This window comes from Macaca nemestrina, chromosome 4 (assembly GCF_043159975.1).
Source record: "Macaca nemestrina isolate mMacNem1 chromosome 4, mMacNem.hap1, whole genome shotgun sequence".
Taxonomy (NCBI): domain Eukaryota; kingdom Metazoa; phylum Chordata; class Mammalia; order Primates; family Cercopithecidae; genus Macaca; species Macaca nemestrina.
The window spans coordinates 97,414,673-97,434,636 of NC_092128.1; the positions used below are offsets into that span (position 1 = coordinate 97,414,673).

General features: G+C 35.3%; 1 protein-coding gene across 3 annotated transcripts in view; it reads right to left on the reverse strand.

Annotated features, from left to right (window-relative positions):
• LOC105475739 (src kinase associated phosphoprotein 2) overlaps positions 1–19,964 on the reverse strand; it is a 213,625-nt gene that overhangs the window by 75,078 nt on the left and 118,583 nt on the right. The gene's annotated exons all lie outside the window — the stretch shown is intronic.

The following is a 19,964-nucleotide window of genomic DNA, read 5'->3' on the forward strand; positions in this document are numbered from 1 at the left end:
AATGAGAGTGAGAGAGAGTTAGAGTTGGGGGAGAGAGAGAAAGAGCTAGAGTTGAGGAGAATGGGAGGTCTAATGGTCCTTTCTTTTTTTATTTAGATTTCTCAAATCTAAATGAACAAATGTTGATTCACAATTTTGTCCAGTATTGGGTGCCTCAATACACTATATTCCAGGGTCTTCCCTAACATTGATGTGTCTCCTAATAGACTCTTCCCTGATACATACACACACACACACAAACACACACACACTATATCCCAGTCTAACACCTCTTTAAATGCATTACTTTATCTAAGACAGTGTGAGACATCACTATCAAAGTGCAATGATTCAGAGACATTTTCAAAATAGCTATGTTTTTATTATCATTTTTATTTTTTGATATGCAACTTTGGTGATCAATTTAAATGCTAGACTTCTAAGGAATCCAAAGGCTTATTTTTACTATTTTATCATCAATAAATCATCATATTATTGGCTTCATTACACTAATACGTTCACACTTTTTTGGTTGTTTAATCTAGACTTTATGCAAAATTACAACTAGGTTTCTGAGCTTCACCTTTTGCTCCCTTCAATTTTCCCTTTTCTAGTTGGCATTTATATAGTTTTCAACATGAACACCAAGCTTTCACATAGTGTAATTCTTCCTACCACCTATACTCGACTAAAGTTTCCTTTTCCCTTATATTGGAAAAGAAAGGAAAGATACTTTTAAAAAGACTGTTATTATTCATAAGAGTTTTCACTCTGAGTCAAGATATCGGTCCATTTAGTCAAATATTCTGTGTCACCACATGATGTGACTGTTTTCCCTGAACTCCAAAAAGTAAAGAACAAACTTCTCAACCATACAACCATATCTTTTTTCCTGACAATTCATATAAATAAAGCATCTACAAGTTTATCTAAACCTTTCAAATTCTTCATTTTCACCTAATAGTTGGGATACTGAGTTCCATAAATTGGCCACCTCCTAGGGGGAGATAGTGCTTCCTTTTATCTCTTCTAAACTCATGTAGTAAACTACCAAAAATGCAGCCCAGGTTGTAGTGCAGTGGCATGATTTTGTTACTACAACCTCTGCCTTCTGGGCTCAAGCGATCTTCCCACCTCAACCTCCTGAGTAGCTGGGATTATAGGTGCACAACAGCATGCCTGGCTAATTTTTGTATGTTTTGTAGAGACAAGGTTTCATCATGTTGCCCAGGCTGATCTCAAACTACTGGGATCAAGTGATCTGCCCGCTTTGGCCTCCCAAAGTGCTGGTATTATAGACATGAGCCACCATGCCTGGGCAATAGACCCATTTTTTTAAAAAAGTGTTTACCCACTTAATGATTGCTTTATATTTGAAACATGCATTAGGCTTTGATTGTCCAAAAATATTATCTCATTTCATGATGGTGATACTCTCACCTATCCACCAGTGGTTATTTTATTATCTAGATTAGCTTCTCCAATTGAAGTTCATTTTTCTTAAGAAGTGGTAAACAGAATGAAAGTACATTTTCAGGTGCCAGTATGTCATAACACCAATATAATCCCAATGCATTGTAATTTTGTATAAAGGTAGAGAAATGCTTTCTGTTTTGCTTCCACTATCCTTACAGTTGATGTCCACTATCTTAACAACATTTTTGGCTGAAGGGTACATTAGTACTTAGCTTTAGGAAATAGTCCATAAAAAAGCCTCAGTTCCCAGAGCTGTGACTGGCTCAGAATTCATCATTCCACAAGTGCAGTTTAATTACACTTTATAATTATACACATAAACTTACAAGCTATTTTCTCTGTTTCTAGAAATTATGTAATAGATACAAAGATGCAGGGATGCAGACACTTCGTTTCTTTTTCTAACAGGTTTTAAGTATAAAAATTCACTAGCATATCTGCAAAGTAAACAAAGAACCAAAACAAAACAATACTATGCACCAACAGGCCCGGCGCGGTGGCTCAAGCCTGTAATCCCAGCACTTTGGGAGGCCGAGACGGGCGGATCACGCGGTCAGAAGATCGAGACCATCCTGGCTGACACGGTGAAACCCCGTCTCTACTAAAAAATACAAAAAACTAGCCGGGAGAGGTGGCGGGCACCTGTAGTCCCAGCTACTCGGGAGGCTGAGGCAGGAGAATGGCGTGAACCCGGGAGGCGGAGCTTGCAGTGAGCCGAGATCTGGCCACTGCACTCCAGCCTGGGCGGCAGAGCGAGACTCCGTCTCAAAAAAAAAAAAAAAAAGAAAGAAAAAAAGAAAGAAAGAAAGACTATGCACCAACAAGGAGAGAAACCTACACTTAACTTGGATATAAATATTAAATAAAATGTTTTAGTGGTATGGCACATATCCAGAAGCTTAGCTCTACATTGACACTGACTTCAAAATCCGTGGCAGAGATTAAAGAAGTCTGCAATGTAATCTCAGTTCTAAACTTTTTTTTTTTTTAACCTTAAACATGTCACTTAGCCTCTCTGGACTCAATTTCTTCTTTTTAAAACCTAAAAAAAAATAGGTTCAATAATCTCCAAAGCCCTCCCAATTCCAGGACTTCATGAAATATATCCACACTAATATTTTTCTTGTCCTTTCAGTAGCAAATGGCCAAGGTCCAAGATAGATTGAAGTTTCAATTATATCAAATGTGGAAATTGCTCACAACATATTTTTTATAGAACAACTAATAACTTCTTTTACATCTAGCATAGAACTATTTTATGTCATTTAAAAGGTTTAATATTCAGCTAGAACCTTGCCCTGGAATATGTGTGAGAGAAATAAATATATAAATTAAATATTTTTCATATTTGAATAATTCTCCCCTCCACGTGGGAAATTTGGAATTTCAAATCTGTTTATCAGTATTTTTAGTAGCAAAAGGAAGATATTATATATTCAATAAGCATCTCAAACAATAATAACTGCCGTAACTCTAATAGAGGACTAATTGTGTTACTTTAGCATAGTCTTTGCAAAAAGCTTGTTTTCTCATCATAGCACTATTACTTTCTTCAGAAGAGATTCACCAGTGAATACACTAGTACTAGTGATCTCTAAGCCTATTATGACATTTCTTTTAAGAAAAACAAAAACAGGCCGGGCGCGGTGGCTCAAGCCTGTAATCCCAGCACTTTGGGAGGCCGAGACGGGCGGATCACGAGGTCAGGAGATCGAGACCATCCTGGCTAACACGATGAAACCCCGTCTCCACTAAAAATATAAAAAAATTAGCCGGGCGTGGTGGCGGCGCCTGTAGTCCCAGCTACTCGGGAGGCTGAGGCAGGAGAATGGCGGGAACCCGGGAGGCGGAGCTTGCAGTGAGCCGAGATCGCGCCACTGCACTCCAGCCTGGGCGACAGAGCGAGACTCCGCCTCAAAAAAAAAAAAAAAAAAAGAGAGAAAAACAAAAACAAAAAAGCTCACACCATGCTTTGACATTAAGATGGTCAACTTTCAATTAGTAGAACCATAGAATTCTCAGGAGGGTTATGCCTTGGGGAAAACGCTTTAAGAACTGACATAGCAGCCTAAGTGACAACGCTGGGGTAAAAGCAGAGGTTACAACTCAAGGGTTTAACATCTGCTAATCTCCTCCCTCCTCTGAAAAGTGGCCATTTTGAAGGCTACCAAGCAAAAACGGAATAACCATGAGGATAATTCAAATTTGCCTTTATTAACTCTAAAGGAGTTAAGAGTGGAAATTTTCACTATGCCTTCAATAGGTCTATTTGGAACCAAAGAAGACAATAACTATTAATATCATAGCTACATGCACGTAAGATATGCTCATGAATATAATCCAAAAGATTAAGCATTTGTTCAGAGTCCAATCAAAGCTTCTATTTTACATCTCTTCCTTCCTCCTCTCCTCCTCCTCCCTTCTGTTCTTCTCTCCTTGCTTTTCCTCCTCTTCCCTCCCCTCCACTCCTCTTTCCCCTCCCTCTCCTCTCTTCTCCTCTCCTTTCCCTTTTTTTCTTCCTTCCTTTCTTGCTGCTACTAATTTTCATAGAAATCTACAAAACTACAAAAAATTCTAATGGCAAGATTCCAGAATAATGAAAAGAAATCTGAAATCAATTGTGTTCATCAACATCCATTAAAATAATGCTCCAAAAGTCACAGATCAATAGTACATGTGAATTATATGATACAGAGTCCAATTATCCTTCTCCATTCATTTAAAACTGCTTCTTTTACTTTAACATACACAAGTATACGACCAGAAACTGAACTATCTTATTACATATCTGAAGATTGTTTCTTTAGATAAATCTTTAATATAGAACTTCTGTCCCTTTCTCATAAAAGTAGATGTGAAAAAAATCTCTTTAAGATTTCTGATTTGTTGGTCTAACAATAAACCACTAGTTATCACATTGTTAAAATATATTAAACTTGTTCCTTATAGAATTTTAAAATATGGTTTTTATCTAAAAATTTTAGAGTTATTAATTTGTGGAAAACCTTATAAGACTCTCTCAATTATTTCCAGGGAAGATAGCATATCAATATACTGACTCAATCATTTTAAAATAAGGTTTTACTTTAGAGACAAGACTACTAGTTTATATATTTATAATATAGGGCGCCTTCCGTGTTTTTATATTTTAGTAAAGGTTACTTTTAAATAATAGATCTTTCGATTCCACATAAAAAATTTAAATCAAATTTTACCTTTCACATAAAGTAACTCCTCAGCAAGTCTTGATCTGCCTATATCTTAGTCATCTACTCTGTAGCAAGTAAAACATTAAATTCTAAAAAATAATAGCCTTCTAAAAAAGTCTATAATACATACTTTGAGAAAATGAGATGCAAGCTTAAAATGGAATACATTTCTCCTTAAGTTAAAAATGTAATTCTAAATATATCAAAATGTTCAGTCTCTAAATATATAAAATTAAATATATACAATTAATTATGAACTGGGTTTTAATTTAATGCATCTCTTTCCACAACAAAAGTGCCCCCAAACTGATACTGCATTTTAGATTCATGTTCAGAACCCTGGATTTACATTCAAATTGCAGGATGGCTACCAGCTCTGTGACTTAGCAAGTTACTCAATTTCATTAAGCTTTAGTTTTCAAATATTTCAATGTAGATAATAGGCGGGCATGCTATGGAGAGTTACTGTGGGGATTTAGTAGGATAGCACTTAAGATAAGTCTTTAAGAAATGTTATCTCTTATTACTACTAGTATTTTTAAAAGGCAACTCCAATTTGCCACAAGTCCATTGTTCCACACACACACACACACACAAAAGGAGGCTGAAAATATAAACCACTAGAATAAAAACATGAATGTTAAACACCTTTTAACCACATGACTTTCTTTCTGGTTATAGATACTTGGCCAAAACCAAATCTGATGCACAAACAAATATTTGACAAGATTATACATAATAAAGATTAGCATAAATGAAAAGGAACGTTCTTAACTCATATATTAAACAATATTTTACTAGTCTATATTATGTGCCAGGCTCTTTTCTAAACAGTACCCAAAACAGAAAACCAGGAAACATAAACTCAACTTCACTGGAAATTTGTTGAAGGCATCTTAAAAGTCAAACAATTATGTATAAAATTTAAACAATAACAATAATAGGTCCTCGGCTGGGGGCAGTGATTCACACTTGTAATTCTAGCACTTTGGGAGGCTGAGGCAGAAAGATCACTTGAGGCCAGGTGTTCGAGACAGCCTGGGTAACAAGCAACACCGCATCTCTATAAAAAATGTATTAATTACTCAAGCACGGTAACTCACACCTGTAGTCCCAGCTACTCGGAAGGCAGGAGAATCGTTTGAGCCCAGGAGTTCAAGGCTGCTTATGATAGTGCCACTGCACTCCAGCCTGGGTGACAGAGTGAGACCCTGTCTCAAATAATAATAATAATAGGTCCAACTTCTTTCTTCCTTACCTATGCTATCTCTGTATCAAACACAACTGTTTCTATTATCTCCACACTATAAGCTTAAATATGTTTTTTTACAGCACTATCAGTGGCATGATTACAAATATCAGCACTGCAACAGTTAACATTTATTGAGCCTTTACCATGAGTTAGGTAAAGATGATGATACCAGTCATCATCTCATTTCATCATCATATAACCCTAAGAGGTAAGTATTACTAACTCTATATTACCAATCAGAAATCCAGGTCACACACAATAAGTGGAGCCAGGACCTTAAGTCTACTTGCCCAAAAGCCCATTTTCTGAAATGCTATGCTCCACTGCTGATGGAATAAATGAATACCATCTATAGAAACTATGTCAGACAACATCATTGCATTACTTTTCTATGGCATTAAAGCAATCACTATTATTTAAGATTAGTTCCCTAAGTGTAACATGATATATTTTAATATACCGTCCTTTTTTTTTTTTTTTTTTTTTTTGAGATGGAGTCTTGCTCTTTCACCCAGGACTGAGTGCAGTGGCACGTTCTTGGCTTACTGCAACCTCCACCCACCAGGTTCAACGATTTCCCTGCCTCAGCCTCCCAAGTAGCTGGGATTACAGGCACATGCTACCATGCCCAGCTAATTTTTGTATTTTTAGTAGAGATGGGGTTTCACCATGTTGACCAGGCTGGTCTCGAACTCCTGACCTCAGCCGATCCACCCACCTTAGCCTCCCAAAGTGCTAAGATTATAGGCATGAGCCACTGCACATGGCCAATATACCATACATTTAAAATGTGGGGGGGTGTTTCATCTGTAAGATTTTGGGTCAATTTTGCTTCTTAAGAATGTATTTGAAATACTTCCATTTTGGTTTAAAAACATATATACACAAACATGGAACAAACTAGTAATGGGAAAAATGATGTTTATGGAAGGAAAAGGAGGTTCCTTTTGTATGCAGATTCCTCTAGCAAACTGCATAGAAATAAGAAATGAATATAATTTAGACTGAATTCTTTAGCTTCTTTCCACTCAACTATGCTTTATTTTTACATAGGCCATAGGACAATTCTTTCATTGATTTACTTACTTTTGCAACAGCTTTATGTTGTGTATTTTGAGGTATAAATTTTAAAAATTATTTTCAAATTATAAGTAACATTTTTATAATTTGTGATATTCTTTAAACTCATTTATTTTTCCTATTCTGTATACAAAAAGTTTAGAGTCATTAATAACATAAGATTATATCTTAAGTATCTGAAATAGGAATATGCAGAGTTATAATGTCTTCTACATTGTACAGTATAATAAAACACGTTTTTGTTTCTGTCTTAAGAAAAATAACAGGTACGCAAACAATTGTCATTCTATTCCCATTTCCCAAAACAACCTTATTATTGAGGGGTGGTTAATATGAATAAATAAATAAGAAAAATAATAAGTGACAAATGTGTAGTTTGAAAACTATCAAACATGAAATTATTTTATGACTAACTTATTAATAGAGGTAAATTGCTGAATTAAGGCTCTCACTCTGTTTCACAGTCCTACTCTGATTATTTGATTACTAAATTGAGCTTGATTACTAAAGCAAATACGTACCCAAACATTCTTAATGCTTTAGTCTTCATAAGTAAATAGTATACCTGTTTCTGTTTAAGAAGGAAACTACCTAATTTTTTATTTAAATCAAGAAGTCTTGGCATTTTCCCTCTTCTGTCATTCAAAGTACCTACTCTGGTTTAAGGTGTTATAAGTATCTTCCTAAAAACACATGTGTATGCAATCTTTCTCCCTCTCTCTTACAGACACAATTTGTCTTCCTTTCACCTAAAACAAGAGGTTTTTCCATAACTCTTTTTTCAATATAGATATGAAATTCATACATTCTTACCTATTATTATTGTTAATTTAGTAATATACTGCTTCCTTCTCCCCCCAAAAAGCATTTCACAGGCATTTGTACGATACATTTGGTGAGGCAAATTAAAAGTAAACAGGAGCTATCAGTGTGTATACACACAGGGTGGGACAGAGGGGGAGGATGGAAGATGGAGAAGAAGGGAAGGGTAAGGAAGGGGAGCAGGCAGACTGACAAAGTAAATACCTGTATAGAAAAATGTTAATGTTAGGGGAATTGGGATGAAAGGTATATGGGAACTCTATGTGTTATTCTTGCAACTTTTCTGTGTCACTATTTCAATGTTTTTTAAAATCAAGGCAAAATTAGAAGTCAGGATGGAACAGAAAACAACTTGGAACCACAAAGTTATTTACACTTGTGAGGAGTGGGCCAAAAATTCACTTATAAGCTTTATAACAACCAACATGAAGCAAGAAATACAATAAATTATATGAGCCATTGCCCATAAGATAAATACAGATCATTGTTCAGGGAAGAAAACACAACTATTTCTGGCTCCTGGTACTGAAATGAGAAAGAAATTTCTCCCATAGTTCTCAATGTCCTCAATAACATTTTTACAGTATATAAAATAAAAGTTTCATAGGACTGTTTTGTGTAACATCGTTCATATTAAGCCAAAAGCTTAATGCCAAAGTGAAATTCAGTAAAAGCAATTCTACAGAGTACAAAACGAGAAGGCCCTAGTATACAGCTAGCTCCCAAAAACTTTGTTAAACTCAAGGATAAGATCATAGAATATCTATAGGAACAGACACCCTGCACAATTTTCAGACAATCATTCCAAAACCCTGTTTGCCTATTAAATCTCAAGAAAAAGCTCCATTCTCTGCACGAAGCTAACACAACTCTTTTATGTTGCTGCTTAAGTCAAGAGCCATATCCTTTAACAACCAGCCAGGCTGGGGGTAAAATTAATACACTTATTTATCAATTTACAAAGTTTAAAGACTTTGCAGGGACATAAACGTGGATGACGATCATCTTAACACAAAAACAAATCAGCAACTGGCCTATAAAGTTCTAACTCAGTGCCAGGACAATTCTAGCCTGCAAAATTTTAAGCGTATACCTACTTTGTATCCATAAAATGTCCACAGAACAACATGTTACTGAGAATGATAAAATGCTTGAGTCTACTCTTCAGTATGAACTGGTAATCATATGTACACCTAGGTAACTGAAAGGATTATAAAGCATTGTTATCCGTATAACTGAGTAAATTACTAGAGAATTCATACTATAATTTCAATATTAGAACAGTTAATGTGTAGCAGTTTTTCTTCGTACTCTGGAAATAAAAGCATACCACATGCTTAATCCTTTTTCTGATCCCTAATTTCAAAGGGGAATAACTGTCAACAGCCATTTGTGAGACTGGCCAGGGAGACAGACATAGACATTCATGTGGTATTTACAATATCAGGCTAAAATGATGTGCCACAAGTGTGTCTTTTTCACTAGAATTTGAGCAAGGGGATCATAAGGCAGTGTTCCGAAACTTGAGTGTGCATGGAAATCACCAAGGGTACTTCTTTCAAATGTAGAAGTATAATTTTAAACAAAATCATCTATATGGCTCAGAATGGTATATTTAAAAAACCTTGTTTTGTGTATAGGATTTGTAAAATATGGTCTAAGTTAATGTTCACTGCAAAATAAAAAAAATCAATACATAGATAAAACACAGTTCTGCAATCAGTACACACTGAAAACAGAAGGAAAATGCCCGAAATATAAATGATAGTGCAGCTAATGATTTGTATTTATAACTAGCTAAAGTTAAAGGGTCATTAAAATAATTTTGTAAACATTGAATACACCTTTCACAGTAGTCTCGAGAGAGAAAGAGAGGCTGTCATAACAAAACACAGTATTAAGCAGCCAGTTGCTTGCATGTGTTGGTTCATTCATCAGGCAGTTACTGAGCACTCAATATGTACCAGGTACTGTGATGGAGCAACAGGTACAGCTACAGTCCTTGCCTTTGAGAAGCTCATGATTAGGTGCAATTCCCCACTAATAAAGAGATTCAAGAAACCAATGAGGAAAGAGAAAAATGGAGGCAAGATAGCCGTAAGACATGAAGAACAAAGAGGTCATCCTTATATTTATATCCCATCTTAATATCTACTTTCACAACTACTAACACGCCCATTCAGTTCTAAACTTTATAATCACCAACATGAAGAAACATAATAAAAAGGAAGAAAATTGGGACAGAACATATAATATAAAAAGTGCCCATTTAGCTATGAGATTTTAGCATATTTTTTAAAAAGTAAGCCAGACACAGTGGCTCATGCCTGTAATTCCAGCACTTTGGGAGGCTGAGGCAAGTGGATCACTTGAGGTCAGGAGTTTGAAACCAACCTGGCCAAGATGGTGAAACCCCTTCTCCACTGAAAATATAAAAATTAGCAGGGCGTGGTGGTGTATGTCTGCAATCCCAGCTACTCTGGAGGCTGAGGTGGGAGAATTGCTTGAATCTGGAAGGCAGACGTTGCAGCAAGCCAAGATCACACCACTGAACTCCAGTCTGGGCAACACAGTGAGACTCCGTAGCAAAAAAAAAATAATAATAAAGTATTCAAGATGTGGAAAAAAAAACCCAACTGACAAATATAGCAACTGATATTTACTATGAGGAGACATCAAAAGGCAATCCATTAATATGTTCACTGTGTGGGCTATCTCACTGCAGGATCTGCCAGAGCTGACATAGCCCAATCGTCCATGGTCTCCTTTTCTCCCAACTAAGAGCTGTCATTACCAGAACAATTTCACCAAGAAATTTTAACTATTTAGTTCAAATTAGAAATGTCAAAATTAAACTTTGAAAAAGAAACTGATGGAATATTGAGCAGAACAAAATGATTGCTAACAACACACAACAACTGATGTAACTTCATGCAAACAACCAGTGCTGTTCAGTCACACTTGAACATCACATCAAGAGCAGTTCAGTGCTCCTTCACTTGCCCTGTAAGGCACTGGAAGTTACCTCAGAGGAGGCTAAGGCAACAAAACGGTCTGAACTCTGAATCTGTAGTTTGCTCATAAATATTTGAAATATACAATGACCTCTTGAAAATATGAAAAAGACTTAAAATCTGAAAGATACACATCCCACTAAAATTCCATATGAATAAATGGCATAACAAGAGTTATTCCAAGTCAATTTAGATATGGTAAGATCTTATGATAAGATATCATATTGCATGTTTCTCTAAGAATTCAGCTGTAATTAATCATGTCTGAATAGATCATGATGTATATTCTCACTGAAAAACAAAATTTACATACATAATGTTTTATCTACCTTAATATTGTTAACAAGTTATTACTTAAATTAATTCAATTAAGTCCCCTTCACCTGGATAGCTTTAAGTCTCACACAAGACTCACAGTCCTAATGTACTTTTAAAAATACAAAAATAATTTTTACAAATTCCTCAGAGGATGTTGAAATATGGAAATTTAAGACTTAGTCCAATTCTTTCTCACCAACCAAAGAAGTCAGGTGTACTACTGTAATTCCATACATGGATAAGAACTGGTACAGTCATTAACTTGTCAAATGATGACTTATTCAAGGTGTATTTATAGGAGAAAACATTTGCACGGATGTCACAATGAACCGCAAATTAATAAGAAAAAAGTGAACAGGTCAATAGAAAAACAGGTAAAGGATATGAACCCAGCAATTCATGGAAAAAGTACAAAGGTTAATAAACATGAAAAGAGATGAGTGTTTATTGATTTGTAGTCTTTCCCCAGCTCTCCCCACCTCCATTAGAATGTAAGTTCCAAAAGCCCAGAGACCACAACTGTCTTCTTCACTGCTGTATCCCTAGGGCCTAGATTAGTGCCTGGGACACAGAAGTGTTTGTTAAATTTGCTGAATGAACAAACAAATGAATAAACCTCACTAAAAACTACTTTTTAACTTACAGGACTGGCAAAAACTGTAAAGATTAAGAATATCAAACAGGGAGGAGGGCAAGAAAAGATGGTACTTGCATCTCTACTCACCCTCTTTTGGGGAGTATAGCTTAATACAGGTTTGTGGATGAAAATTTGACAATACCCTGATAATTCAACTCCCAAGAATCTATCCTACAAATTAAAGTGCTGTTACATGATGGTGTATAAGCCAGAATATTCACTGATATACCATTTGTGACAACAGAAATATGGAAAATGCCCAGCAAGAGGAACAGTATGAAGCCATTCCAAATAATGCTATAGATCTGTATGCATTAATATGGAAAGATATATACTAATGTAGAAAGATGCCCATGATACTTGGTTGAAAAAACACAAGTGGTATATTAATATATATAGTGATATACTTTTTTTTTTTTTTTAGATGGAGTCTCGCTGTGTCATCCAGGCTGGAGTGCAGTGGTGCAATCTCGGCTCACTGCAACCTCTACCTCCCAGGTTCAAGCGATTCTCCTGCCTCAGCCTCCCGAGTAGCTGGGACTACAGGGACGTGCCAGAATGCCCGGCTAATTTTTTGTATTTTTAATAGAGTTGGGGTTTCACCGCGTTAGCCAGGATGGTCTCAATCTCCTGACCTCGTGATCCGCCCACCTCGGCCTCCCAAAGTGCCGGGATTACAGGCGTGAGCCACCACGCCTGGCATGATATACTACTTTTTCAAATTTAAGAAATATCTGGTTCCATGTTTTTTCTAGCACACATATGTATTCTTACAACTCAGAAAAAATGTCTGGAAGGGCACATAGAACTGTTAGCAGTTCTTACTTCTAGGGAGTGTAGGGAATTTTTTTTTCCTTTTGCAGAGAGGGAACAACTTTGTTATAAGCAGGTATTACACATTTAAAATTTTATATAATATAACTTTTAAAATAAAAAACAAAAAATGGGCTTTTAAGTAATTTAAATCAATTTATATTATTAGACTCATAGCCAGGAAAAATGCCACCCATAATCTATAAAATTTAATTTAATCAATACAAGTATAGTTTTATAGCACAATGATACAATTTGAAAACAATATTCCCAACATATATGAAGGTACTACTTTGAGAATGTTCACATACCTGGCTATTCTTCAAACAGGCCAAGTCTCATGTACCCACACAAGTTTTCACTCTGCCTGAAATGTGCTCTTCCCTCACCTTTCTCCACTTACCCAGTCCTCACTACTATCATTGCCTAGAAAGCTTCAGCTTACCCTTTAAGATACAACTCAACTCACTGAAAAGCTTTCCTGTTGTGACATAAAGAAAACATTTGCAAGACAAATGATTTCTTAAAAAAATTAAAGGAACATATTTTCTCTGATATAGATAATTGTAATTCTTGCTACTAAATTTTTAGAGTAATAAAAAGTTACTTAAATGAAAATAGCCATTAACTTTTAATTACCCAGGTATTTCTACATTTTCTAAAAAGCTCCACGTGCTTATAGAAACATACCCAAAGGCTTCAAAACAATTCCTGATCTGAGAAAAATTCAAATGGATTTTTGGACATCCACATGAACTAGACATGTTCTTGTTTAGAAAGCTAGCATTTCTGACAAATTTTCCAAAATGAAACGAATCTAAATTTGTTGATATTACAAAAATAACACAATAATGTATTTTTGCTCTATGTCAACTTACATGTCTTCAAACTGATGTAAAATATGCATAAAATAACTGTGCCGGGCAATAACTAGTATTCCAAATTCCACCTGGGGAAATGAATTTTATGGCTATACTATAAACTTCTAAAATCCTGAAGTTTTAATAGATATGCTGACACAACCTTAACCATAACAGCTCTAGCAACTGCTGCTATAATCAATCTGTCAGTTTCTATAACGGCTATGACAAATCCATTAATATGAATGATGTACACTTCACATAGCGCACTACACAGCAACCGCACAAGTTATGTCATCTCCATTCTGAGTGGCAAATCAGTAATCAATATTTGTAAAAGCAGCAGCTAATCCTTTGTAAAATCACTGGTTCAGTGATTGAGGAGTTTGCTCAATCCACACAGTTAATCCCTCTTCATCTGCTTGAGCCCTCTCTTTATCCCTGCCTCTTACAACGCTAGGTATGGCAGATTAATACATTTCCACACGCTAAACATGACCTGACAATTGACACAGGATATTGCTGACAGGATAAGCTCTACAAACACTGGCCTTTTAAAAAGGAAGCTTAAAATTAACATTCAGAAACCCAAAGTTTACAAATAGGCTCACCACTATCCATTCCCAACTCCAGTTATCTGATTTATTGAGCTCACCCTCCTTGGGAAATAGATCCCTATTTTTGGTTCGAACAAGTCTTGTTGATGATTGTAGAATGCTTATTCATAAACCATGTCCTGTTATCCATCCTTAAAATAAAGGTAAATACAAGTTTTCTGGCCAAGAGACCCATTTGTAGAGAACCACTTAAAGAATTCCTATGTGTGAAGTAAAAGTGACAGTACTCAGCTACTTCAAAGTTCTACATTTGAAGAAAATCTCAAAAAAGCATCTTAATGCTTAAAACAAAGCTTTGAGTGAAAAAAAGATGCATTTCCATACTGAAAAGTGATTAACAATACTGTAAGTAAAGTGCTCTGTGATAAAAGGAACATATTTTAAAGATATAAAATAAAAAGTTTAATCATCCTTAACAATTAGATAAAATGACAGATCTTTTTTTAGGAATTACATTAAATTTTACTTAAAGATCCAACATAAATTTCCTTAACAGAGTTATCTCAATTCACATATTCCATGAATCCTTGGAATTCAAACTACTTGAAATTCTAAACTAACTGAAACTACTCAAAAGGAGAGAAAATGCAAATTCATGTCAAAGTAATAGTAAAAAATAGGCCTAGAAAGAAAAATTATTTCCTAACACGACAGTAAATGAAATTTTTTTAAAGGAAATTGATTTTTTTTTATATAAAGGCAACAAAACTACTTTATATATACAACTTCTGGTTATAGTCATGTTCCCTTATCTATCGATGGGAAATATGTTCCGAGGCCCCCAGTGGATGCCTGAAACTACAGATAGTACCGAACCCTACATATACTATGTTTTTCCCTATACAAATATACCTATGATAAGGTCTGATTTATAAATTAGGCACAGCAAAAGAATAACAATTAATAATAAAATAAAACAATTTTAATAATAATAAAACTATACTGTAATAAAAGTTAAGTGAATGTGGCCTCTCTCAAAATATCTTATTGTACAGTAACTCGCCTGTTTTCGGACCCTGGTTGACTGTGGGCAACTGAAACCACAGAAGCAAAACCTCAGATAAGGGGTGACTACTGTAGTTGTGTCAAATTTAGAGGGAATATCAACCAAGCGATTATATCTTATAGTTTTCATTCCTCCTTGAGAGAAACAGGAGGCCAGAGGAAGGCCAAAAAGGAACAATATAAAAGGATCAGGAAAGAACTATCTGACCAGAAGCCAAAAGCATATAGAATTTTAGAAAAGGAATGAATCAACAGTCGGTAGTATAAGTTGTTTCAGAAAGGCCAAGAAAGAAAACTACTGGAAATTGTTCACTGAATATGGAAATTAAGAGGATATAGTGATCTTGTTGAGATATCAAGGAAGAGGTAATATGGGCAGAAGGTAGTCTGTAGTAATGAAGGAATGAAATGGGAGAGAGTGGAACAGGGAAAACATAACTGGTCTTTAAAAATAAATCTGTAGTGAAGAGAAGAGAGGAAAGAAAAATCAGAGAGGAAAGCATTTCCAGTTTTCTTTCTAATTCAATTATTTGTAGCAATATTCCCTGTTCCATATCAAGTTACACTTTAATGCAACACAGTCTTCAAAATAACTAAAAGCCAACACTGCAATTAAAAAATTTAATAATTTTAACCTTATATAGGAATAATAAATTTGTAATGTTAAAAATGAATAACAGCTTAAAGTGATAACTAGCATTTGAAAATTTAGGCTGACATCTCCAACATGATGCAAGGATATATAGTATGTTGCATCTTTTTAAAATGTAATCTTACAATTTAGTGTCTTTTTCAGATACTAAGCAAAATAATTTGCTAGTTAGTGGAATTTGGTATAAAGAGAATTATATATATGACCAAATCCTACAAGACAACTGGCTCTAATTTGCTTTACTGAAGGAAGCTGAGGCACACAGCGAATAAAAAGACAGCAATACTAGTGCAATATTATAGGTGAGGCCAGACATGGTGGCTCACACCTGTAATTCTAGCACTTTGGGAGGCCGAGGCGGGCAGACTGCCTGAGCTCAGGAGTTTGAGACTAGCCTAAGCAACATGGGAAAAACTCTATCTCTACTAAAAATAGAAAAAATTAGCCGGACATGGTGGCACACATCTGTAATCCCGGCAACTCCGGAGTCTGAGGCACAAGGATCTCTTGAACCCAGGAGGCAGAGGTTGTAGTGAGCTGAGATTGTGCCATTGCGCTCTAGCCAGGGCGACAGAGTGAGACCTTGTCTCCAATATATATATATAAAATAGGGTGATCTTCCCATGTCAAGAATATGTAGAAGATTAGATAAGTAGAGAAGTTTGCCAGCAGCTAAGAAAAATAAATTTCAAAACTCTTTTGAACCATAAAAATAACTTACAGGCCACAGTCACCAATGCTATTTCATACTATCTTGAAACAGTGACATTTCCCCAGTACATTTAAATTATGATATTGCAAAGTTCAATTTATTCATAGTTTTTTAAAAAAACACATCTATTACAGCTACTCAGGAGGCTGAGGTAGGAGGACTGCTTGAGCCTAGGAGGTCAAGGCTGCAGTGAGTTGTGAATATACCACTGCACTCCAGTGTGGGTGACAGACTGAGACCCTGTCTCTAAAAAAATTTAAATTTAAATTTAAATTTAAAAAAATCCACACATCTCTTATACAAACTATGTGCTTACTCATATTTAAATCTTTTTGTTCTATTGCTAGCTGTCTTTGACCTGCCTTTGAATCTTAAGACTCTAGACATACAATTAATGTTCTCTCCCATATAAATACATACACGTGTATGTAAAATGTATATATATGTATGTGTATCATCCACATACACATGCAGTGCTGCCCAATATATCCTAAAGAAGCTAATGCTTGCCTTTTAAAAAAATAGTGATACCCGGATGGGAACGGTGGCTCACGCCTGTAATCCTAGCTCTTTGGGAGGCTGAGGCAGGCAGGTCACGAGGTCAGGAGATTGAGACCATCCTGGCTAAGACGGTGAAACCCCATCTCTACTAAAAATACAAAAAAAAAAAAAATAGTGATGCCCATAAACAGCTTATGTTTTTCAATACAACTAAAATAATTTCCTAAGAAATAGTAAAAAAGTTTTTAAGGTGAAGGTAACTGAATGATTCAAAGGAAATAAATTTATAACCTCTTTCAAAAATCTTTCAGACTCTTACTTAGACACCCAAGTAACCAAAATCATAAATTTGCAACCCAATTTGCCAGTGTTACATGTATAGCCAGAAAACAAAATAACACCCTTACAAGTTCCAGTATGTAACAACATTGGCCTCATTAACAATATATTTTAACTGAACAAACTTGCTAGTCAGGCATTAGTTTTTTCCTTAGGATATAATGAAAAAACAGCATTGTGCATCTCACTGACCAATCGAAGTTTACTTGTTCTGAAGAAAATGTTATCTTCAAGTCTGAGATCTCAGGTTTCTATAAGTATTTTCAATTATATTTTAATAATACAAAATATTTACTTGCTTGAATATAAATAAAAACATTTTTCTTGTGTTTTAGTTACACAGATAAAACCAAAATTACCAAGATTTTCCATATAAGAAAATCTTTAAAAAGGAAAGTAAGTGCTCGCTTTGAAAATGATCTAGTAGCACCATAAATTTCTTTGTAGACTCAGACATAAAAGATATAAAGTCTGAATTTTTTATTCCAAGGGATTCCAAAAATTTACAAAGGCAAAAAAAAATTTATGAAACTCATCCCATTATTATGGCTCAGTGCACCGTATCAGGAGTTTACATGATGTCAATTTATCCATCCCTGATAATGTTAATTTTCATCACTTATTTAAGGTGTTATCTGCCACATTTCTCCACTGTCACGTAACTGTTTTTCACTTTATAGATAATAAGTATCTCACAGAGAGATACTTTGAGATGATGTAAAATATCCCATTCTTCAAACTTTCATTAGTTTTAACATCTATAGATTTAGAATTCAAAGATTCTTGCTGGAGTTAATTACAGTCATGCATCACTTAACAACAGGGATACATTCTAAGAAATACATCATTAGGTGATTTTGTCATCGTATAAACATCGTGACATGTACTTACACAAACCTAGATGGTACAGCCTACTACACACCTACGCTATATTACAGCCTATTGCTCCTAGGCTACAAAACCCCTATAGCATGTTACTGTACTGAATACTGTAGGCAACTGTAACACAATGGTAACTACTTGTGTATCTAAACATGGAAAAGGCACAGTAAAAATAAGAGCATTATAAACTTATAAGACCATCATCAGCTATACAATTTGTTGTTGACTGAAAGGTTGTTATGCAGCACATGACTGTTCTTCTATCATCATCTCAAATGGTGATGTTTCCAGCCTTTTTTAAAAAACTAAATGAAGATGTCAAATACTCTTTATATGAGAAAGATGAAAGCTCGACAAAAGATAGCAGTTTGGAAATTCAATAATTTAAAGAGAAATAGCTGATTCTTTCCCAGGTAGTCTGCAAACGACTTGATATGTATGTGTGTAGGAAGGTGTGGGTATATATGTGTGTATATTAATATTTTTGTAACCATCCAGCAACTAGGTACAGTACCTAGTAGTGCATATATTGAGAATAACTATGCAATAAAAAATAGTAAGAACATAGTCATTCTCTACAGAAGAAGAAGAAAACATAGATTAGGAATCAGAAGACTACTCCTGTTGAACCCTAAACTTCGTGTGGGTTCCTAGATGATTCAATCTTTCTAGACTTCACTTATAAAATGAGAGGCATAGACTAATTTTTAAAATACATTGATTTATACAAATATGTTTTTAAAAAATTTACCTTTATTATATAACTTTTTTTCATAATCTCTTCTTTTTTAATCTTTTTTTAAGTTTTATTATACTTTAAGTTCTGGGATACACATGCAGAACGTGCAAATTTGTTATACAGGTATCCACGTGCCATAGTGATTTGCTGCACCCATCAATCCATCATCCACATCAGGCATTTCTCCTAATGTTATCTAACACAGGGTTTCACTGTGTTACCCAGGATGGTCTCGATCTCCGGACCTCGTGATCTGCCCGCCTCGGCCTTCCAAAGTGCTGGGATTACAGGCCTGAGCCACGGTGCCTGGCTGTGCCACATTTTCTTTATCCAGTCTAACATTGATGGGCATTTGGGTTGGTTCCAACTCTTTCCTATTGTGAATAGTGCTGCAATAAACATACATGTGCACATGTCTTTACAGTAGAATGATTTATAATCCTTTGAGTATACACCCAGTAATGGGATTAATGGGTCAAATGGTATTTCTGGTTCTAGATCCTTGAGGAATCGCCACACTGTCTTCCACAACGGTTGAACTAATTTACACTCCCACCAACAGTGTAAAAGCATTCCTATTTCTCCACATCCTTTGCAGCATCTGTTGTTTCCTGACTTTTTAATGATCACCATTCTAACTGACGTGAAATGGTATCTTATTGTGGTTTTGATTTGCATTTCACTAATGACCAGTGATGACGAGCTTTTCTTCATATGTTTGTTGGCCGCATATAGGTCTTCTTTGGAGAAGTGTCTGTTCATACCCTTCACCCACTTTTTGATGTTTTTTTCTTTCTTGTAAATTTGCTTAAGTTCCTTGTAGATTCTGCATGTTAGGCCCCCTCTCAGATGGATTGCAAAAAATTTCTCCCATTCTGTAGGTTACCTGTTCACTCTGATGATAGTTTCTTTTGCTGTGCAGGTCTTCAGTTTAATTAGATCCCATTTGTCAATTTTGGCTTTTGTTGTCATTGCTTTTGATGTTTTAGTCATGAAGTCTTTGCCCATGCCTATGTCCTGAATGGTGTTGCCTAGGCTTTCTTCTAGGGCTTTTATG